This window comes from Aulonocara sp. 'chitande type north' Nkhata Bay, linkage group LG12 (assembly GCF_057382095.1).
Source record: "Aulonocara sp. 'chitande type north' Nkhata Bay isolate Kocher_YH1m ecotype deep benthic linkage group LG12, A_spYH_male_GT1.1, whole genome shotgun sequence".
NCBI lineage: Eukaryota > Metazoa > Chordata > Actinopteri > Cichliformes > Cichlidae > Aulonocara > Aulonocara sp. 'chitande type north' Nkhata Bay.
The window spans coordinates 19,112,752-19,137,046 of NC_141355.1; positions in this window are offsets into that span (position 1 = coordinate 19,112,752).

Sequence of the window (24,295 nt, forward strand, 5' to 3'; positions counted from 1 at the left end):
GATTAGTTTAGAATCCCAAACCAATGTCGTTTGGCTCATCTGTGCTTCATTTTTTTCACTCAGTTACCTAGCCAGCTCCTATGGGATTTTCAAGTTTGACTCAGGGTGTTTTGGAGGCGGCCAGTCCTGTGGTGGCGAGAGACACAGTGGTCTGGCTTTGAGAATCATCAGTGATGAATCTCAAAGGAAGAGAAGTAACTAACATGGTTACAGCTTTCTTCCAACGTAAATACAGAGCCTTTGATGTTTGGTTTGTTTTTGAATGCGGGTTTGACATGATGGAGGAGCGCTATATTGTCTATGACGTCTAACCTACTGTGTCAAACCTTTCTTTTCTCTTGGCTTTTTGCTGCCTTCTCTTTTTCAGACACAATTCAGACATCATTGTTTTTTTCAACCCCAACATTATCTTTGCTCGTGATCATTTTTTAACAGGTGTGGCAGAAATTTTGGTAGCAGTCATTTTATTAAGTTGTTTCTTATCTTATAATAATGCATAACATTGAATAGCTGGACTCAAATGATGCAGACCAAATAACTGCTATTACTTCACAGAACCATCACACAGCTTGACATGCGTGCAGAGAAAGGCTTTGAAAAAGGAGCATGAAAAATAATTTTCAGGCCAAAACCAAAAATTATATGAGATGAAGCAAATCTAGTGCTTTCGTACAAAAGGGAAATTCTTTGAATTCCTGTGGATGTGTTTGAAGGTTTCCCCTTCCTTATTTAAACTGTAACAACTTAGAGAAAGTGGTGATTTTAGAGTAGATGGATAAGGTGAATGAGATCTAATGACCACAACAAATGCACTACCTCATTAGACTGCTCACTAAATACCTCCATTCTTCTATGTTTAGCAGGGCATAAAAGCTGAATCCCAGCAAACACAGTTTTAAGCTCTGTACTTCTCATACTGGCACAAATAAAGCTATTTAAACAGACATGCAAGAGACTTGCCACTCATAATGAGTGACATCTTTCAAATAAGGCTAATGTTAATACGGATAAATAAAGATAATATATACCAATCCATATATGTCGTTATCCTATTATGAAATTGTAGTCTGTGGTACGGCCCATTGGAAACTTTTAGACCTGCCTGTGTTTTCTCAGAGCCTATTAATAAACTCCAGTTCGAATGACAGAGTGTGTCCCGTGCAGACAACACATGTCAGTGATGAGAGAGTGACACAGAGAGAGGAAAGTCAACTCGACCAGAGAGCTAGCCTACCACAGTCCTATTACTATTTACAGAGTGCAGACTGCTTATTCAGAGACAGGATCTCTTGCTTGTTCTGGCTGGATGGTGCCAAATCACCTTACCATCTTTCAGCCCCTCTGCCCTGCTGCAGTCACCACCTCTGTTGTTTCTTTTACACCGACTTCTAGCCCACTACCACCTCATTTGCTCTGGCAGTGTTGGCTTCCTCATTACTCTCACAACCCACTTCCCTTTGACTATACGGGCTCTAACCACACTACACCCACTGGTGTATGAGAGAATCATACGTTTGATGTAAGAAAATGAAAAACTTGTTCAAAAGCAAGCAGCCATATTTGTGTAATTTCAGGGTATCGTTGGGGAGAAAGGACAGTTTGAATGTAGTGATATGAAAATAAACAAGCGTTGCTTGTTTGCAAAAGAACATGCTCATTTGAGGACAATCTTTAAACAAATAAAATAGGATAAAATACGTAGAGGACGATATATAATATTTAGAGAGAATTATTTCCTCTTTTGCATATATGGATACTTTAAATGTGAGTCAAAGTTTACATTCCAGCATACCCTAGAAACAATTTGACCTCTAGGACAAATGCAACCACCAGACCAACCTGGCAATAGAAACGCCTTTCCTAGAACAGTAAATGGTTTTGTCTCCATGTTTCCAAAACAGATGATACAGAATTCTTTGTGGCCTTTTGAAGACTTGTATCTAGCTTGTTTTCATCCCTCAAAGCTAAACTTGAACAAAAGGCCATACATCGGGAGGAAAAGGTATTTGGACTTGGTTAAGTATCTTTTGGACCCATGATAATGATGGGTAAGAGGTCAAAACAGTGGCACAAAATTTCATGTGCTTTGCGTGCAACAATCTAGCTTTTGATGCAAGATCAAAAAGAAAGCAACAATTGTCATGGAGGATGCACTGATCTATTTGGACAAATCCTAGCCGTATATGGTTCTGAACCTTCTCCCATTCAGTCCAAGTGCTAACAATAGAACACACCTGTTGGCCATTACTGCAGAGACACCAGACACCATGTAGAGACACCAGGCTCTCTCCCACATGGCTGCTGCTGACATATAATGTAGCTTGTGGGGAGAGACTCTTTGAGGGCACATTTATATAGATATAAAAGGACCCACACTTGAACAATCACGACCGACACTAAACATTAGAACAACAGAAAGCCAGGCAGATGCATGAGAGCCATTCAAGTTTTTGTCTCTGTACAGTCTGATAAAAAGTCCCTGTGTATGTGTGTCTATTCGTGTGTGTGTTTATGGCTAGGCCTGCTACAGTGATACTAGAAGATGACCAGGTTGAAATGATGAATATACAATATATGTGGCAAACTACTACTGTATTTTAAATAAGTTACACAAAATAAAATGTCTTTAGGTGGAGAGGAAGTTTAAAGACAAAAGGAAATGACTGCCCCCATAATGTTGCCCTACTCATGAGAACTTTCCAGTATGAGACCTCAGTGAGTGCTAGGAAATTCAGAGGTTTATAGTCTGGACTTTCTGTGGTCCTTACTGAAGAACCAACTACATTCCCCTGCTCATCATGTTTGTCTTTTTCTTAAATGCCTGGTTCCCAGCATACGGTGGCCCTGGGAGGCCAAACGGACTGAAACTTAAGAAAACACCAGCAATAAGAAAAACGCTGCAAAAGCACACAAAACACAACGGAAATAGGATAAAAGAATACAGAAATGATTCATATAATACTGATGACGGTTTTTTAGGCTAATAGTTAGGCTAACACACTTACCTCTCATCTTTTTTTTCCTCACAAAACCGATAGATCCTCCACTTCTTTTAAGTGTCTCCCAGCGCAGTTCTTAGCATATATTGGTTCCTGCAACTGGTCCATCGGGTTATTGTCTCCCCAGAAACACTTCCCTTGTGCTTTTAGAAATCAGTTTTTTTTCTATGTCTATTTTGTTTTTTCCTATTTCTGTTGTCGTTTTTCCTATTTCCGTTGTGCTTTGTGTGCTTTTGCAGCATTTTTCGTATTGCTGGTGTTTTCTTAAGTTGCAGTCCATTTGGCCTCTCAGGGCCACTGTACCAGCAAGTACCAGAATGAAAACTGGATAGAAGTATACAAGAGAAGTCTGGCCCACAGTAAAAAAAGATACAAACAAAACAAACAAAGAAAAAAAAGCATGATTGAAATCATTAATCACCTAATATAAAGTCCTTCAGTAAAAATTTCAAAGTAGAAGAAAATCTTTAAATTAACAGATAAAAGTGTAAAACTTAAGTTATGGTTGGAACGAAAGTTTCAGTACATTTTCGAAATGTATTTGTTTTGTTTTTTTGTTTTTGTTTTGTTTTTGTTTTTTTTTTGGGGGGGGGGGGGGGGGTGACCAATAAGATTTATAGCTATTCCCTGTATGGTTACACTTTTGGTAAGGTTACTTAGCCCTTCACTAGCCATAGCTGTAGCGCTCATGTAAGAGAAGCATTGCTGCTTTTATAGTAGTGGAGCAGGTGAAATTTTAATGTCTATTATTTCAGCCTGTTTAGTCGAGATGCCTGAAGCTTTTTCTCCACGAATACACAGCACTGGTGAGTAACTGACTTAGCCGACTTGCTAAAATGTAGCATTGCTCACTTTTTGTAAGATTAGTGATGAAGAAAGTAAGGTTTTGTGGAACACGGAAAAATTTGAAGAAATTGTGCCCGAATTGTATCAAAGTCTCGAAACAATCTGACATTCATCTCTGCAATGACACCTACGGTCTGCTTTTGGTATTGCCACATCTTACTATAACAATCATAGCATATGTATGTATATACTGTACGTCTGTATGTACCCTTAATGGGTTTTTGACCTAAACTTTGCAAGAAAACTCATCACACATGCTCCAATTATTAATATCTATATGTTTTTCTGTTTTTTAACATCTATTTAAAATCCCAGTTAATTTGATTTTTGTGTGTTACGTTGTCTGTTTGGACGTTCAGCATATGTCAATAGTACATAATAGAGCAGGGCGATATGACCAAAAATATTTATCACAATATAGATTTGAAAATTTGCGATAATAATATAACTGTCGATATAACTGACACTAGACAAAATACTTTACAACTCCACAATTTTATTAGTGCAAAAAAAACCCCATCAATGTATTTTCACTTAAACAAGCAGCTGTTTTTTTACATTAAAGTTGTATAAAAACGTAACAGTGCAAATGCAAATTCCTTGCTGACAGTTTAACCAAAAGGCATTTCCAGTGGAAATTGGCCGACATATCCTCAGCATAACCATGTATAATATCCACAAAACTTAAAAAGAGGTTATACACACACACAATACGGTAATATTATGTTGAAGCACAGTACATATCACGCCGCGAGGCACCTGCCTAATATAGCCGTAATGCTCCGACAATCCATCAAGCGGTGCGGGTTCGTAGCTTAGCAAAGTCGTACTAAAACATTTGACAGATTTTCGAGCGCCGTGTACGACATAAAATCGTTTCGAGGTCAGTAAACACAACCAGAATCCAAACATAAGGCACACGGGATTATAAGGGGCACTGTCGATTTTCAGAAAAATCAAAGGATTTATTTTAAGTGTGCCGTATTTACCAAAAAACATGGTAATAACGACGGCCCGCTAGCATGCTCTACCAAAAATAGTGCTTTGTTGTGTATCTGACGGACGAAAGCTAAACCAGTTCCACACCACTGAAGTTGCAGCATTTTTACAAACCAATTCTGGTTCATCCGTTTCATTCAACGATCCGCTTTCGCCCTTCTCATTCTCCGTCGCTGCCGTGCCTTTTTCGCCATGTGCGTATGAAAACAAAGGCACTACTCATGCGCGTTTTACCCATATTCTATCACGATTTTTCATTTTCTTGTCGTTGCCCAACATTATACCGGTATTACCGTGAACGGTATGATATGGCCCAGCCCTAGTACATAACTTAGCGGACACCATCTGCAAGGGAATTGAGTTTTACTCACTGCTACTGTGAAATGAAGAAGTTGAAAAAGTGTTGGGGGCCCGGCAAAAACTGCTCATAGGGCAGATTTGTACTGGTCTTGATAATGCTGTTCTGTTAAACAACCACATAGTAAAGCATTTCACAGTTTTAAAATAAAATATATTTTTAAAAAAAGATTTTAGGTTGATTGTGATAACCACAGGTTTTACAGATTTGATTATTGCCTAGTTTGTGGGTAGGTTAACTGTAACTCAATAATCTTACTGTAGGTTACATTAACCTGGCTGTCTAAAAAGTTCCTACAAGCTGTCTTTTGCTGTGATTGTTTCTGCTGTGCTGGCTGCTGATTCTTAATTCTTAAATTTTTCAGGAATTTGAGGTGTCATCGGATGTGTTCTGAATTCCATCAATCAAACAGCAGGTGAGCCACCTACTGAAAATGGGTGTTGGAGTTTAGTAGACAGAGCACTTTTCCCTGACTTTCCAGATGTTCATAGAAGAATGATAACTTTCTCTTGTTGGAACTTACCCTTACAGTCTGACTACCTGAAGTGCTAGAGGGCAAAGTGTGATAATTGAATATAACCAGAGTATCATTTTAACATTGTTGTGCTTGTATTATGGTTGTCCATCCTCCTGGGTCTTGTTGTTCCTACCCATATGGAAAAGATATATATAAATCTTATAAAGTTTGTATCTGTCTTGTGTGAAACTTGTATGAAAAGCATACAAGAGTGAAAACAGATATAAGATCCCTTGAAAAATAATATAAATGAAACTTGTATGTTTTGGATACTTACTAAAACAATATATGAAAGTAATAAGAAAGTGGCCACTTTCATGAGTAAATCATATAAGCCTTATATGATTCACTATATGAAGTAGGCCACATCTTATGCAAGTCTTTTATAAGTTTTTACTATTGGGTAAGGTTTACTGAGAGCTTACAGGATTAGAAAAAGCCAAGTAGATTTGGGATGTCTGTGGCTCGGGTGGTACAGCAGGTCATCTACCAATCAGAAGGTCAGTCCCTAACTCCTCCTGTGTCATAGTTTCCTTGGGCAAGGTATGAACCCCAAGTTGCCCCAATGCATCTATTTTGAGTCAAAACTTTGGACAACTGGGCATCAAATGATAGACAACAGTGAATAGGTTATTGTTTTGGCCTATGGATATGAGGGATTTTATAGGATGCTTTTGTAAATCCTAAGACTTTTACCTACTTTATGTTTTGGCTTGAAATGTAACTTTGGAAATATAAATATAACTGCAGTTTAAAACACATAAAAGCATGGCAACCATCTTTATACTATGTAATAAACAGTAAAATAATAGATGCCTGCCTCTAACAGCTGGCACTTTTAGCTTTGTTTTAGCTCCAATTCTTCCAAAAATCTTGTAGCACAAATTCTGACGAGAATAAAAGCACATTTTGTGAACATGCTGGGAATGTGAGTAGCTTACTGAAATCAGAGAAATATGAAAATATTGCTTGATTGTCTATGAACATTTGTCAGCTTAGTGCTCACAATTAATTTACAGTCCATCCACTTACAAAAACCAAACCCCGTCTTCTTTTGTCATCCGCAGAAATCAATTTAGGAACCAGAGAATGGCCTCTTTGGCCCACTCATTATCCTAGCATACGATGTTGCATTTGTAATTCTCATGTAATCAAAATTGTCATTGATGTGTGCTCTCGTCCCTCTGGCAAGGCAATTCATGAAACACAGAGGTAATCACAATAACTGTGTAGTGACAGAATATGCTGATTATGTGATTAAGTGTGCATGTAATTGGCATTATTGTTATTTTTAGCTAGAAGTTAATTGCTAATGGAGATCCTAGTAATTGGATCACCGAATGGCAACACTGCAAATCTATTAGCTCCCAATAATTGCTGCAAAGTGAGAACAGAAAGAGTGGGTGGAAGGTGTTTATGGGGGGATAAGTATCTGTCTCTGTGTGGAAGTGGGGATACAGATAACTTGTTTAAAATGTACAGCAATGCACTTAAAGTGGGAAAGGTGTATAATGAATAATGTTAGAAGACAGATACCTTTTTTGTTGTCATTGTTCAATGTTTGTACTCTCCAGTAATATGTTATTGCGAATATGATCTGTGGCTAACAGCAATAAAAAGAGAAGGACAGAAAAAAAAGTGTTTTGCTCAGCATAGGAGAATGAATATGTATATAGACGGGCTGAAGACAGAGGAAGGAAAAAAGAACTGAATAGAAAACAGAAACAGAGAGAAAGAAAGACAGGAGCCTGTGCTGTATCATTTGACAAGGGACCTCTCCAGTGCTATCAGATGGAGGCGTCAGAACGATCAGTCTCACACACACACACACACACACACACACACACACACACACACTGTCTACTTCCAGAGCAGGGACCAGCCGCTTGCTGATAGAACAGGCCCATTAGGATCCTGCTATCGCCCTCCGCAGTGGAGAGATTGAAAGGCCCAGATAGCTGCTCTGCAACCCTCAGTCCCAGGAAAATCATTCTGTATCAGTCATTGGATCCCTAACTTGAGACAGAAGGAAGAGAGGGAAGAAGCTACCACGCAGAAAGGGAAAATGAAAGGCAGGTTAGACACCTACTGAGAGTTAAAGAGGGAAAATTCGAAGGAGGGAAAGCAGAGGGGGAATGACAGAAGCTGTCAAAGAGGAAGGAAAATTCAGAGAAAGACAAAAGGAAGAATGTGCGGGTCTTTGTCTTACTGTCGACATAATGTTTACCAGAGGAGACAGCAGCAGATATCAGTAGTCTTTCTAAAGTCAATGCTTATATTGTCTGACAGAGATGAATCCCATCCTCCAACACAAAGTGTCCAACACACTGTGTCAGGATTTTATGCATCTCACAGTGACACTAAAGATTTCAGATGTAGACAATGGTGTGCTCTCCTCTAGTGCAGTAAGTCAGACTTCTAGTGCACTGGCCATTATCTCCTACTAGCTTCCCATAGGGAAAAACCAGTCATTTAGGCTGCAGGGCAGAGGGTCAGGCCAGAGCAGAGTGGAAGACAGGACAGGGGAATAGGGTACAAAGGCATGTCCTTTAATGGGCAGACACTTGACTGGCATGGCAGAGGCTAAGCTTGTGTATGTCCTCCTATCAGCTGGGACTCAGGAGCAGCTAGATACAAGGCACTTAGTAAATGACTTCCAGAGAAAAGGAAAAACTTTGTTCATTTGTGTGATGGTGTTAGGCATAAAAGCTATGTATGTACATTCATGTGTGCGTCTGTGAGTGTCAAAACTGCCCAGATACAGCTTAAGTGTGTTTTGCCTTTCTGTTTGTATGCTTCACCTGTGTGTGCGTGCATTAGTGGTAAAGCAGGCAGACTGAGGTTCATCTGAGTCACATTTCTGTCGTCAAGAAATTGGACTGGGAACGAATGACTGATTGACTCATATAAGGTGGAAACCAAAGAGGTCTGGAGGAACTGCCTATCGTGCATCTGATTGAGTGAATGAGTCATGCAGATTGAAATAGGCAGTCTGAGCTGGCGCTGACTTCACTTGAGCTGAGTGACTCTGGACATAAAAACAAAGTTTTAAAGTGCTGTGTGTGCACATATAGTGACTATGAATCTGCTGTCCTCTGTGTGGCAGGATAAGAGGCAAAAAGACAGTCTCTTGGATTTTGGCTGTTCTAATAACACCTTGCCATTGGGAGGCTAATGAAGCATGTCCGCTTTCTTTCCAGTGACAGAGAATGAGAGGGCGGACACAATCATTCACCAAAAGCACATGGAGTGATGCAAATTAAGAGCTCTCCTGAGGTCACAACAGCGAGTGTAACTTTTGCGCATCAACAATAGAAAGCAAGGAGGAGAGCCCAATCCTAGTGGTGTTCTTGCTTTGACTGTAAGGGTCGGTGGGTTTGTGGTGCTTAGACCTCAGGATGCCTTCTATTCTGCCCGGGGGGCCTCTTTAAAGAGCAAGAGCTGATGAGGCTTCACTTTGATACCACATAGTGGTTTAACGGTGCAACTAATATGCTCAATTCCCGGAGTCGACCCAGCCAAAGTAGCAATTCCACGGAACGGTAGATTTCTATTAATTAAATCATAATTGGGTTTTATATATTTATTTGGCGGCGACATTGGCAGGGAGTAAGAGTAAGATTAGGCAGAGATTTGCATGTAAAATGTACGAGCTTCATTACACTACCTTGGCAAAGACGAAATAATTCGCCTGCCTGCAGGGCACACAGATGGCTCTGTATGTTTGCTAATTTGCTCTCCTTTCAAGGTCATTAGTTCTGTTTGGGGAACTATCGAAAAAGTTTATTTGAGGTGGGTAAGTTCTTGAAATGCTTGCAATGTGACAGCTCCTTTTGTTGTAGGACTAAAGAGTAGAAACAAACTTCGACTTCACCGCAGCCAGCCACAGCGTAATACTTTTTTATGTATACCAGAATGTTGAAGATGAAGCTTTTTTGCACTGCTTTCCATGACTCAGTGGTCATATGCAATATGTTATTTTCTCCGCATTTTGTTCTCACCAACGCTAATGAGTGCTGTACAGACATAGTGTGCTACCTGGATGTTATCTAAACAACACCCAGTCATGTCTCTCAAGCTCATTACTCAGCAATGGTCGGGTAAGCTGAATCAATTTTTCAAAATACAATATTTACCATTTTCTCTTCCCTCTTTACAGAGGTCCTGTTTAGTTTTCTTGTGCAGGAAATTAGTTTTGACATAATGGGTTTTTGCCCTGCATTATATAAACGCTCAATGCACTGGCACAGACACAGCACGTGTTGCTAAGGCTTTGTTTGCCCAAAGACTTAGCGGCCTTCTTGTCACCCTTGAATGGTTGTAAATAATCTAGCATGTGTGCGTGTGTGTAGGTAGGTGTGTTCAATTTATTTTTAAAAAAATGGGGGGATGGGGTATTTTTTCCTCCTTTCCTTTATAGTTTCAGTATAAATCAATGACAACTTTCTCTCGCCACATTGTCTGAGATATTTAAGTGACTCCACGCTGCAACAGGACCTAAGATAAAACACAATAAAGCAACTTCATCCAAGAAAATCAAAGCTATGTCAGCATATTGTGAATATATGTACATATGTGGCTCTATATTTGGTCACGCCTTGTTAGTGGAACTGATTTATAAACCCAAGAACACAATAGGATTCCTTAACGAGAGAATGAGAGCGATAGTTATAGGCATAGATCTTTTGAGTATATGGCACTACTGTAAGTGTGATAATTCAAAATTAGCATGTCGAATTCTCTGTCTTCTGAGATAGGCAACATCACTGAGTCTTATAACACTGTTTCATTTAATAATGAAGCAGACAAGGGAAAAAGTTTAATCAGCCGGGTATTATTGAGGATATAGTGCAGACAGTCTTGCATAGTAGAATAAAACGAATCACTTTTATTACTATCTAACTGCAATTAGTTTAACCCTTTTATCTCTCACCATTTGTAACGCTATTTGCACCATTTCACAGAGCCTCGAAATTTGGGCAGTAACAGTGAAATTGATATAGTGCGGAAGATACCATCCGCCCAGAGGGAAGGGTCTGATGGGGAGCGGGGGGCCCTGCTTATTTCACAGTCTGTCCTTACAGCTTAACTGCAGCAATCCAGTAGTTGTGGTGGAGTCACTCTTATACTACACCATTTCAACATGCATAGCATTTTTGCGTTATTGAATCAAGGTTGGATGAATAGTATTTTGTATCACCACACACTCGTACTTGCTGTTACAAATTGATAAATAAACTTACAAGCAGGACCATCTCAGTACCGTATGGATCGTATGTCCTGCAGTCCTACATCTAGCCTAAATGATGGTCTATGTTTGACAGGCCCTGATCTGAAACACCTCCTGTTCTTCTTCGTGAGACTCAGGAGATGGAAATTAAAATATTCTCTTTCCGAATATTAATATGACTAAGACATCTCATTAGCATACAGTGCAGGGAAGAAGTCTTTAATGAAGGTATCAGAAGGATCTTATTGTCTGGGGATTAACACTTTCTTTTTCTTAAAAGCCATTATTCAACATTGACTAATGAACGTATTGTATTTATTTGTGTTATTTTTGGTCTTTTCTTCATGTTAATTGGCTGTTTTCATATTTCTGCTTTTTGTTTTTTTTCCCTTTTTTTTCAAAATAGGGCATTGCAATTACTTCATTTTTTCCTGTATAATTAGAGGTTAGAAATATTTGTTTATTTCACTGCTGCTTTAAACTTGAGATTGACAACAACTGAAAGAAATATATATCGGCGGTGTAGTTATTGATATTGACACTTTAGACCCCCAGTAAAATGAACAATTACAAACAGCACACTCTCCATAAACATATATCAGGTATGTCACCTGAACCGGAATTTTCTATAAATAATTTCAGATAGTAAAACAATCTGCTTTCATGCTAAAATCAGTTATAAAACACTGTACACAATCAGTTAGCCTGTGTTACTCCGACATTACCTCTTTCCCTGCTATTGATTAATGATTAGTCATGCATTAGTTTGTTAATATTCATGTTCATCAGCTCAACAGTAGTTCTAACTATTTTACAATCATACAAATAAGTTACCTTTAAACTCCGTTTTTGAAACCAAGCTATCAGGAAAACAGATTTAAAAGAAAATTAAAACAACACAAATACAAAACCAGGTGTCATTGTGACAAAAAAAATTCCAGCAAAGAAACTTTCTTTCTTTTTACTAATTATTATCTACTAATTAGTAATTAACCAACTCAGAAGTTCTGACTTTGAATTTAAAATAACTTACACTTATTCTGTCTTAGCAGTAACAGGAAACTAAGGCAAGGCACAAGCACTGCCCTGATAAAATCTAACTAATTTAAATATCTCCAGACCTCTGCTGTTCAAGAGGAAAGTGTGAGCTTAGATGTTTGGTAGTTGCACACAGATGACAAGATTTGCAATTCTTTCACTAAGTAAGGAGAATGTGTCTTGATCGTTGGCAGAAAAAAATGAGCAAGGCATCGTGCCACATGGCCAAAGACTGTGAGCCCAATGTTGGCAGCCTCAGAGGAGATGGCTACCTTCCAATCAACACTATGGGCTCCGTGGCTCATAAATCTTAAAGCAATATGAATTAGAAAATGTGAATTTGAAATGAAAAAATAAATAAATAAATATTTTTTAATAATTGCATCAGGTTTAAAGACATGTCATTTCTATTTTTTTTTGTTTAGAAAAATTCAGTGTCTGAAATAATATAGCAGATCTTTTCCAAATGCTACTGTGTTCAGTGCTTGAGATGGATTTTAAAATTACATTTAAGTCATTCAAAAACTACGTAAATTGAGACTAATTACTTTTAGACTTATTGAAGTCAGCTAAACTACCACAAACTCATCTGCCATTATATATATATTAGTCTCAAAGCATTCGCGTGGATGCTGAAGCTACATTGAATGAACTGACGTGAACATTACCAAAACATAAAGTTTGGATAAAATTAAGGTGTCATGATTTTAAATGCCAGCTCTATTGCATTCAACTACATTTCATCCCCACCCCCAGCCTCCAGACTCCCAACCTGGCAAACCCCCTTTCGTCTGTTTTTCAGACCACAAAGAATAAAAGCGGTGGACTGGATCACTTCCACCCTGTACGTCACACAATAAACCACAACTGTCTATTACTAATTATTCTGCTTTTCAAAGGAGATTGTTCAGATACTATTGTGTAATCAGAAACGGCAAGAAATGAGCGAGTCATGTTTGTAAAGAAAAAAAAGGGGAGTTTTTGTAACCTTGTACTTCCTAAATATTTTAATTTTCCGCTTGAGAAACTCCCGAGACTCTCTGTGACTGGGGAAAATATAGTGCACAATGATTTATTCTTGTCTGGGGTCATATGTTAAAGACTGCACAAACTTCCTGGTTTGTGAGTGAACCAGAAAAAAACATAACTCTCACATACTTGTTGCCTCAAAAGGCTTTGGTGCAAATCTGGAAAAACACAGACTTCATTAGTAAAATGTTCATTACGTAAACCTATAGATTTCATACCTTAAACTGTATCATGATAATCTACAGTGTATATATGAGCTGTGCTTTGACGCATTTGTGTGCAGTTTTTCATGCCTTGTGTGTGTGTGTGTGTGTGCTTGTGTGTCTGACCAGCCATGCTCTAATGGGTTTGTGTGTGAGATTGGCTTGACTGTACTGCTCTGAAAGCAAAGAGAGGATAACAAGGAGATGCAGAGCAGAGAGAGAAAGAAACATAGAGAGGGAGAGAGAAAGAGAGAGGTACTCAGACACTCATTAGCCACCAGACGCTATCTGGAGTGTGTCAATAGAGTCATGTTAGTGGGGTGTTAAAGCATTGACCAAGATACGCTAAGAGAGGCTGAGAAAGACAGGAGAGGGGGGCAGAATGGGAAGGATACCAAGCGCTCCCCCACCATTGCAGCACCTGTCACACCTTGAGATAATCATCCATCATGTCTCGCCAGTGACTGGAGAATGTGTGGTCCTTTTTAATGGTTGCCATTGACACAATTCGTCTTCCCACCACCCACAGCCTGTCACCAAATTGCTACTGTTGCAGCGGGGATACATTTTATTGCACCTGTGCTAAGATGAGATGTGTGCATTCTTGTCTCTAAGAAGTTTTGTGTAGGGGTGACCAGATAGCCAGCGGTTGGGGTGCAGATGTCCTGAGCAACGAGTCCTTGATTTGATTCCCAAACTGTGTGGCCCAGTTACTGAATGTTGTTAACTTTTTTACATTTACTAATGCTCTAAAGTGAGAAATAAATAGGACGTTTTGTCTAGAAAGGTGCTGTTTCTGTGAGGGTAAAGAAACAGCACTTTCTGTTGTCAAACCTGAGGCAACTTGGGCATTCCTTAACTGACAAATTCAATGTGTGACATAAGAAAAGTATTTGAGGTTTTCTTCACTCTGCAGGATAAAGCCTGTAGCAATTCTTCATTCAACAAAAAGAGACAGAAAAATGGCATTTTGATGTGACAGCTTTTGATTTTACAGTCTGCTGAAAATGAACGAGTTTGTTCTTTTTATCTAAGTCATTACTTCTATAATGAACTCTTCAAGTAAAAACTAAAGTTACTCTTTTACTGCAAAAATAAATGGCACTTTGATGTGAAAAAACAAGCTCAGGAGACATGTTTGTAACCCTTGAGAGCAAATATATCAGATATCCAGGCTTCACATAAATTCAGCTTCATTTCTTTCAGACAGAGGCCTAAGTCACGCAGGCCTAAGGAGTGGTCTGATAAGTACCAGTCATGAGGGAAAAATATGTATTCCCTGACTGTTTTTATGAAACTTAAATGCGAATTAATTCTAGAAAGGACACCCTGGAAGAGTGTGTACGTCTGGAGGTTGTTGGCAGTGAGGTATATGGTCCAGCATCACAAACCTTAACTACTTATGGTTTAGGGTTTCACAGTTTTTTTAAGTTTCACTACGGCTTGGAGAGTAAATGGTGAGCTTTTGCAGGAAAGTCTTCCATGCAAATGGCAAGTAATTGCAAAAATATGCTAGTGACCAACGCAATCACAAGCAGGTTTCTGCTGCAACACTTGTTTGCAATCACTTACATTACAGCCAGCAACCTACTCCATAACTACTCTGCAATCAGTTGGGGACTGCACATTTTTCAACAGGAAGTTGCTGACCAGTCTTTAGGCCTGTGTGACTGAGGCCTCATATATGAATTATCACAGTTCCTGTAAAACACTTGCACATACATGTTACTTTGTTGAGCATGTGTTAAGAAAGCAAATTAGAAGTATTGGTTCACATGTGCACATAATTTTGTGATAGATTGCATGACTTTGAGGATATATACCTCAGCAGGATTTCCCCAGGGGTCCCTCTGCACATGATGGTTGTTCCCAGTAAAACTGTGCAAAGGTGAGCTCAGACACTGGAAGAGTCATTACTAGTGCATCTAACACTACTGGATGTCCCATGGTGCAGTTGGGCACACGAACGGAAGGGGCCTACCTAATGGGAGGACCTCAGTGGGAGGGTGGCACACACCCAGGGCTTCTGGCGGCCCTTTAATAGAGGACCGCAGAGATGCCTGCCTGCTGTGGTTTCTGGGTTTCAGATGATTCTAGTTTCAGGTGACATGCCTCATGCTCTATTAGCAGACTCTTCCGACCACAGTTTTCTTTGGCAGCCTCACAGGTTTAGACTGCAGCGGCTAGGAGCAGGACTGGCTTTCTACACGCAATCTTTCTCCTCCTCAATCATATACACACATATGCATAAATAAACGTATGCAGAAACACACACGTGGGCATGCCAGCATATCCAAGTCAAAATCTATCTTTCACTGATATATATATATACACATGGAGACGCATAATCAAACATCATGTACAGACACTGACAGACAAGTCCTGCTGCTAGTCTCATTGGTAAATAGTCTGTCGGTGTACATATAGGGAGTCTGACACACAGACATCCATATATTTTGTCTGAGCCAATATTGTAGGTCAGCCCTGACATGGTTGCAAGACAGGATTTAGGCTCCAGTGGTGTTTGTTAAGTACAGAGCTGTGTCCAAACATCCTGCTCATTCCTGTGAAGTGGTCGGATGCCGGCCCCTCTCTCTCTGCCCTTTTTCAGCACCCTGGCATACATTCTGGGTGGCATCAGGTCTCAGGCCTCAGTGAAAGGGCTGTCTCCTTGGCTCATGCTAGTCTTTCTTTCCCTTTGCCTTCTCTGACCATCTCTCTGTCTGCATCTCAGTGGAGTCACACAGACTGTATAACTGTGTCCTCCTTCAGAAGATCCTGTGAGACTCAATAATGCCAAAAGGAAGCAGATCTTTTATCTTCTGTACTTTGCATGGCAATCTACAGAGAAATGTGAAATCGAGTTTTCCCTTCTGTTAGAGTGCTGACTTTTGTCTTTTGTCATTGTGACAAGTGAGTTATAGCCATATTTTTACATACACAAAGGCGTGCTTTGTACTGCTCAAATCACAGTTCTTAATGTTATTGTTCAGCGATATTACCAAGAGTTTTTCACTAGTTATATGTTAGTTATCATCTCTGTTGGATATTGGCACTCAACTGACTGTTGAAAACTGTATTGTCTTGACTCATTCAAATCATCCTCAGTCTAAATTTGTAAAACACATTTCCATCTGTTTAAATTTTAAAGAGCAACTTTATTAATGAAATCATTGTCGCAGACAGACATTTGCACAGTGAGTGCTTTATATCAGTTTGTGTAAGTCTTGCCCCAAGAGGTTTGGCTGATACACCTTATTAAACCAAAGGGTTTAGAACAACCGCTAATGGAAAGTCCTGTTGGTTTTCAAGGTGATTGGTACACTTTTTAGGGGAAAGACGTGAATCTATGTGCTTACACGTGTCAAAACCAAGACTGACTAAGACATATAATGGAAGGAGCAAATGAGTTAACAAGAAATTTGGGCAAAAAGGAAGGTTTCTTAACAACAAGCCATGATGTAAAATGAATAATCTCTAGTTAACACATTTTTCTAAAACCCTTTGAAAGACACTAAGGTCTTTGAATATGACCTGTGCATTAAATCCATGTCAGGCTCTTATTCATAATGGGTTCTGGCGTGCCGTGTATTGAAATCATGTATGTCAAAAGCTGATGAGACATTTATTTAGATTTTTTGATGGGAAAAGAGATCATTTTGACAATGATAAGTGTGTTTATGAATCAGTGCTCTCACATGTGTCTGTTTATGTCTGCCTGCTGTATGTTTGCTGTGTAATCCGCATGGAATCAGATTTTCAACAGAGGATATTTTCATCCGGGATGATCTGATTTTAATGAAAGCTTCTGTCACTCACAAGGCCAACCTGTGTAATTTGTTGCATACACTGTGACTTGAGGGAAAATGGCAGACAAACAAGCCCATAATGTTCAGGTGAGACCTAGCACTCAGAAGAAGCAAACATGTGCACACACAGATTCTGTGTTTGTAAAGACCAGAGCTGACTGGATTCTTATGGCTTTACATCTTACAGTTAAATGCCTAATACCAAGCCTTACTGAAAGAATCCTAAACTGCTAAGCTAAATCTAAGTCTAGTCATGACTCTAAAACCGAAATCAAACAAAATTATATAAGACGGCCATATAGCTGTAGCTATTCGTCTAAAGTGTTTTGAAAGGTCAGTAAGGCAAGAAAAGCATCATATAAATGCCAGTCCACATATTCACTGTGAAACCACCCACTGGTTTGTGGATTCAACATTTTTAAGTCCCAGTTTTAGTTTTATGGACGGTACCATTCTGCTTTTTTTAGATTCAGAAGTGACCTGATTTAGAGCTGACTTATATAGCTAAGCTATCAGCTAATGCTAACAAGATTAGTTAGCAAGGTGCAATACAGCCATATACTGTATGAACAGACACACTAGTTAATATTAGGTAACACTGAGTTCTTGGTTAGTCTATTAATACAATTAAATACATAGCAAGTTTAATTATTTGTAAGGAATTTGCATTAAAATGCTCCAAATCAAATGGAAAAGCTCTAGTTGTAAATGCTAGCACGTGTGTCCATGGCTACAAATGTACTCTGTGCACTTGATATAGTTATAATGCCAAAATGCAACAGCTTTACTTGCACAGAGGCCAAAATCTGTTTTGTTTCCTTTGAAACTGGCCACCCTCAGCTGACCAGAGCGGACCAGCACGCTCACGTGACAAACTTTTGGCCATGATATTTACATTCAGCTCATGGTGAGCTGTTTGCTGAGAGGGATAATTTGACAGTTAGATAAACAGACAGACAGACAGACGGATAAACAGAGTGTTGGCTATGGACAGAGATCTCACTGTCAGTCTCACTGCCACTCTGTTCCTCTCTCAAGCCCAACAGCCATGGGGCAATATTTGAGCAGACAGTCAGCAAGTCTTCCAAATATTGAACAACATGCAGTATCTGTTTTTTTTCCAAGTGCTTTTTGGACTCGCTTTCTTGGTTGTGTTCTCCTTCTCCTTGTGGCCATGGGTAGCTATGAACAGCTATATCCTTGTTATTTATTACTTTTTGTCTGCCCTCCTTTTTAGCTTTTGAGCTTTATCATTTACGATTTTTCTTCTGTATTGATAGAAGCTATGCCAAAAGGGGCTTACTTGCTGTCAGAATATGGTGAAAATACATTATATCCACAGTATTTCAGCTGTGCTTTTTCCAATTTAATTAATTCCTCTATATGATAGGATTGACGATCACACATATCTGTCTTACAGCATTTCTAGCGTCTGTTTTGTGTAGGCGTGACAGTTTAGCAATATCAGATGGTCTTAGTGCTCATCTTTGTCTCTGTCTTCAGAGTCTGCCTGTGCGCATGTGTATCCATTGTGTGGACATGTGTGTACTGTAAGGATTTGTGCGTTTGTGCACTTACATGTGTGTTCAGCATTCTACGCCTGCTGCATCCAGTGACGTTGTCACACCTCTCTTGGTGTCCTGCTGTGTTTCCCGCGGCGTCCTGAGGTCCTGGATGCTGTCTCAGTATCACTGCTAAGGATGGTGGGCGTCTGGCACAGATAACACTCTGATAGCTCTGTGATGGACAAGCGGGAAACTTTATTTTCCTGTTGATCTCCTTTCCCATACTCCACTGACACTATGACAACCTGCTGTAAATGTAGCTCAGAGGTGTCTGTATACGCCTGCATTTGCGTTTATGAGTGCAGTGAACAAAACACTCTTTCTGAAAGTCGCAGAAAAAAAACCCACAAATAAAAAAAACTTTTAATAAAAAATGAGAATAGGAACTTCCTTTTATTCCCCTCTTTTTTCCTTTGTATTAGTAGTTCTCTGTGTTGCTTAATTATACTATAACTTCACATGCTTCTACATAACTTGAAACATAAGTTTTCAGTGGCTGTTTGGTTTTACGCAAATGTCATTGGCATTCTTTGATTCTCCCCTTCTGGTGGCCTGTGGGGGAAAGGCTAATATCTTGTGTGTCAATTCACAGCATGAAACTTTTAGATCTATATAAGGTTACTCACTGCAGAACTTATTTTCTAAGAGAAAAAAGAAATCCATTATTTATGAACATATTCCCAGTCCATGGCTAATTGTTTATTTTCTTCACAATTGCTTTGATGTAACCAGCTAGACACTTATAGAAGTCTGTCGAAAGCTGAATATTTTCCATTACGCTCTCTTAATATATAATTATTGTGTGTCATTGCACTAAAGTTTATTTTAGCTTAGTGTCTCCCACATGTGAATTTGGAAGGATTAAGTAGATATTGTGTGTCTCGTGCTCTAAGATGTGCCACAATGGTCTCTTCCTAAAGATGTTCATTTTTTTTATTCCATCCTGAAAAAAATATTTCTTGTTTTCTTTCACTGGTCCTGCTTGGCAGTATTACACCCATTTATTTCCTTCGGTTGTGCTTGTGGAAAAACATGACACTGTTTTTTTGAGTGCGCTAGACAGACCGTGCTATGTTTTTTTGTTGGGGTTTTACGCACCAAGTTGCCTGATCAGCATTCTTCACTCTAGAGGAATTTAAACATTCATAAAATCAGATTATTACTAATACAAAGATTATGACCTCTAATAATTATATTAGGGAAGCATAAAACATAAAAGAAAGCAGGGTTGTGTATGAGCACCCTGCCAATCAATAAATATCCACATAGTGCCCCGCAGTTGTTTTTGGATAGTAAGGGGAACTGAGCCATTCCAGTGTGCAGTAGTAGTAAGTATAAGGTGTTATTTTCTGTCTTTATCTATTTATTAATTCCATGTGAGATTAAAGGAAGTTTTGATAATTTTTTGCATATTTGGAAACAATGTAACCAGCATCACATGACACAATTTTTGCAGTGTACCTAATAAAAGCACTTTAACTGATGCCAACCAACTGCCCTGATTACTATCTTATGTTCTACATACAACCTTTTAGGCATGATCAGTTTCATACCAGCCAGCTCCACCTGTCTAGACTTAAAGTTTCCAGCTGGCAGGCTATAGGGGAATGGCCTTCTCGCTGAGGCTTTACACGGAGCAATGTCGTTCAAATGCCAAGGTGCCCAGTGGCGGGATCTGTAGCTCTGTTCTGGATATCAGCTTTCATAGGATCAAAGCACTGGCAGCGATATCCTCCCCCTCATCAGCCGAGCAGCAGTGCATATACCCAAGGGATATGATCGGTGGATGGGAGTGAAGAGAAGGAGTGAGGGAGAGAGAGACAGACTGATAGACAGAGGGTGGTGGTGGGGGTGCTGCTGAAGAAGGGGAGGGCTTAAGGAATGGGGAGACGAGAGCTAGGTTAACGGCCTGCAGGGCTGGGGAGAAAGGGAGTGGGTGAGAGCGGGTAGGAGGATGGAGAAGATGGTTGTTATGGATGTTTGAAGACAGCGGGGGGAAGTGCTGATGGGAGAGCGATGCAAGGAGGGTGCGTGTTGGGGGGGAGTTCGGTGGGTTGGTGGGTATGAGTTGGTGAAACGAGACAGATACAGCATTCTCATCAACGTATAGGCCCTGAGTCTCTAGATGGAGCCCTAACAGCTGAGTTTCCCCCAGCACAACAGCATCTGTGCACCCCCACCCTCCTCACCCCTTTACCCCATCCCTTGCCTCACCTACCTTCACCACTCTTTAAGCCCATGAGTCTATTTACTCACCCGTTTGTTTGCCGAGAGCGACAGCATGCTACCCCTCCTCCACCAACACCGCCAACCCAGACACCCTCTGCTCCTGCTCCTTTCCCCCCTTCTTCCTATCCCCTCTATCATCTTCCTTAGAGATATGAGGAGCGAGGTGCAACACTTTCCTCTTCCTGCTCTCCTCCCTCTCTCCAGGCGCTTTTTGATTTCTCCTCTCACCTGCTCTTTTTCTCTCCCTTTCATATCCCACAGTGCTTCTTTTCTTCTGTTCGTCTCTTCCGATCGCAAGTTCTCCTCAAGGTATCAGTGTGTGGTATAGAGTTGTGGCGGAGTCTTTTCTTAAAAGTGCTAGCTCATTAAGGAGTGAGAGTGTTTGGATATGCGTAGTTTGTATTTTTAGTGTGTTTGTTTGTGCCGCTGTGCCGGGGCTGTGTTCTCAGTTCACCGTGTGTGTGCCTGTGTGTGCATGTGCGTGGTGTAAAGCAGACGTAGGAACAGTGCTGAGTCTGATTCTTTCTGTTCCACTGTGGCGTTTGGGAAACAGAAACTTTATTCCTGTACAACAATAACATCTGTTTACAGTGTTGAACATACCGAGCACCAGGCGAGGTGAAACAACAAGATGTTTAAAAATCTTACTGCATAATGTAAGGATGCGATGGTACAGTAGATGGTGTTGGATCAAACTTTGTTGTAAACCCAATTTCCTAATATAGATGTAGGCAACAGTGATAGTGCCGGAATAAAAAAAAAAGAAACGTGCTGGCGATATGTTGTTTTTGACAGCGAACAATGAAAGACAGCTTGATTAAAATTAAAAATAATCTGATGGAATTCCTAATTATAATAAAGTAATAAGAAAATGTCAGAAAAAGTTTCATTTATGCAAGTTTGAATATTTACAATTCTTCTTACAAACAGGTACATTTAAGGTCATGAAAAGCTATAAAACAAAATGCATAAACAAAAAGTCCACCTAAGCTTAGGTTGAGTAAAAAAAAAACATTGCATAAACTTTCATTAGTATAAATAATATTTTTGAAATTGTTGACTCTAAATTGCTACATTTTATCTATATTTTAATTTTAAAAAACACTTTAAACAGGCATCCTCCACATATATACATTTTAATTACTACCGATTGACATCCTGTAAGGGGTTCAGAGAGAAGCCATAAAATGTGTGGGAGACACAGCTGTAGCCTTATTAAAGTGTGCTACAGAGCATATGCAGCATCGTGTGTGAGTATTTCATGTGAAAGTTACCACTCTCTCGCTACTAAAATGCTTTCCTTTTTATCTTTTTAATAAACTGTACATTGGTTTCTATGCATTGAAATTAAAGTTTGGGTGGTGGGTTTGGGGGAGTATGCACATTCGACAGTTTGTCCCACACTCTTAGCATTGCTTTTAAATTTCGAGCTAAACCACCCGCCTTTGAGAAAATACCACATGATGACGACTGAAAGTATTTCTGTGGCATGGTGTCATTCTCACGAGCGGATACATTGGAACAGTGTTAGCTAACAAGTGCGCTACTGACGAGCGTGTGAAATTCACTGAACAGGAAAGGGAATTTCTACATTCGAATGGTATAGAATGTTGTTGAGTGAAAACACTAATGTAGGTAATATGTAATTTACGTACGAGATAGATGCAATTCCTCTGCTTTGATATATAAAAGATAGTAAAACCACAGCAGCGATTTTAATAGGAACATCTGATGTTTTGTAAAAAATAAATAAATAAATATATATATATATATATATATATATATATATACTTAATTCACCCAGTACCTGACTATGTACATGAAAATGGACCTGAACTTACACAGATGCATAAATAACCTTGGGGTCTGTGGGTTAGGGCCGATGGTTTGTAACCATGCATTTGCAAGCAGACCCAAAATGGCCACGTGAGTGGACCCAGTTGCTGTCACTTCACGTCCTGAAAACAGATTATATTACGCACACACACAAACAGACACATACACATATACAAACCAGGAAGTTTAGCTGCTGTTGTAACGCTCAACCCAAGCATCAGGCTGGCACCTCCCAGTTCGGTCCCAGTGTGATTATGTGTGATTTTGTGTCTGTGTCTATGTGTGTATGATAGTCTACCCCATAAATATTTCAGCCTTGACCCAGTTCCCCAAAGTACTGGGATGTGTTGTCTTCACCAGAGGAGACGTGGTGTCATATATTCCAGGTGGTTAACTGAGTCACTGTGTGCGCTGTGACATTTCAACCCACTCTCACCTAATTCATTTGCAATCACTATTATATTGTGTGTTGACCAATACATGTGCAAATGACTTGAAAGAGTGTTTAAAAAGTCAACGAAAGAAAGTGCAATTATTTTCAAATCATTTTGTAACAAATCAAATGCCCAAAAGGGGAAATTTGGTTGTATGGCTGTAAATCTGATTTAATCTGAAAATTTAGGCTAAGGGATGACAGAACACTGGAAAAGTTGGGAAGTTGTAGGAAATCAAGACTGCTGAGGTTAATAAAACAATTAGGTATAAAAAGAGCATCCAAGAGAGACAAAACTTTTAGAACTAAAGGCGCAAGAGTTCGAAATTTAACAAAAAAAATCTTTCCCCAACATCAGATTGAAAGACATTCTGGTATTTCATCATCTATGGTACATAACGTAATTAAAAGACTCAGAAAATCCAGAGAAATGCCAGTAAAAAGGAATGAGACTGTTCCATTAAAACAGCAGAGGAGTGGAAATCACTGCATGGGCTCAGGAACACTTCCAAAAATCATAAACACAGTTCGTCACTGTGCCACGAATGCAAGTTAACTCCACCATGCAAAAAAAACCCCAAACACCCTAAACCAAAAACCCCATACAAACAGATAAACAAGAAACAAGAGACATCACGCAATACCTTTTTATCAGATGCGCTTATGTTCCACTATTATGCACATGATGTCCACCAGCTGCGGCAATATTTTATTGGCTAGAGATAACAGCACCATTTTAGTCCACAGAGAGGTGGCACTGGTCATAAGTTGCAGAGTTATGAGCCATGAGTCTGTGATTTGCCTGACGTTTGACCGTTGCGTTTCGCACTTAGTTCACTTTTTTTGTCACTCAATTCTGAGTCTCACACGCTTTTTACTTTGACTTTCACCCCCTGGTTAGGTTTAGGCACTAAAAGGTGCTTGGTTACATTTAGGCACTTAGAACCATACACTCGGGAACTTAGTTGAGAGAAGGTTTTGAAAAGAAGAGGGCATGTCCCCCTCTTCTTTTCAAAACCCAGCTTTTTTTTTAATGTGTCAAATGAGTTTGAGACCCCAGAGTGAAGATGATTTACAAAGTACATATATTGTACTTTGTATACATATATTGTATAGCTAGTATAATATACAGTTTACACAACTTTGTTAACTTGTCCATGAACACACACACAAGCAGGGTACAGTGAGACGCCTTAAGGTATAT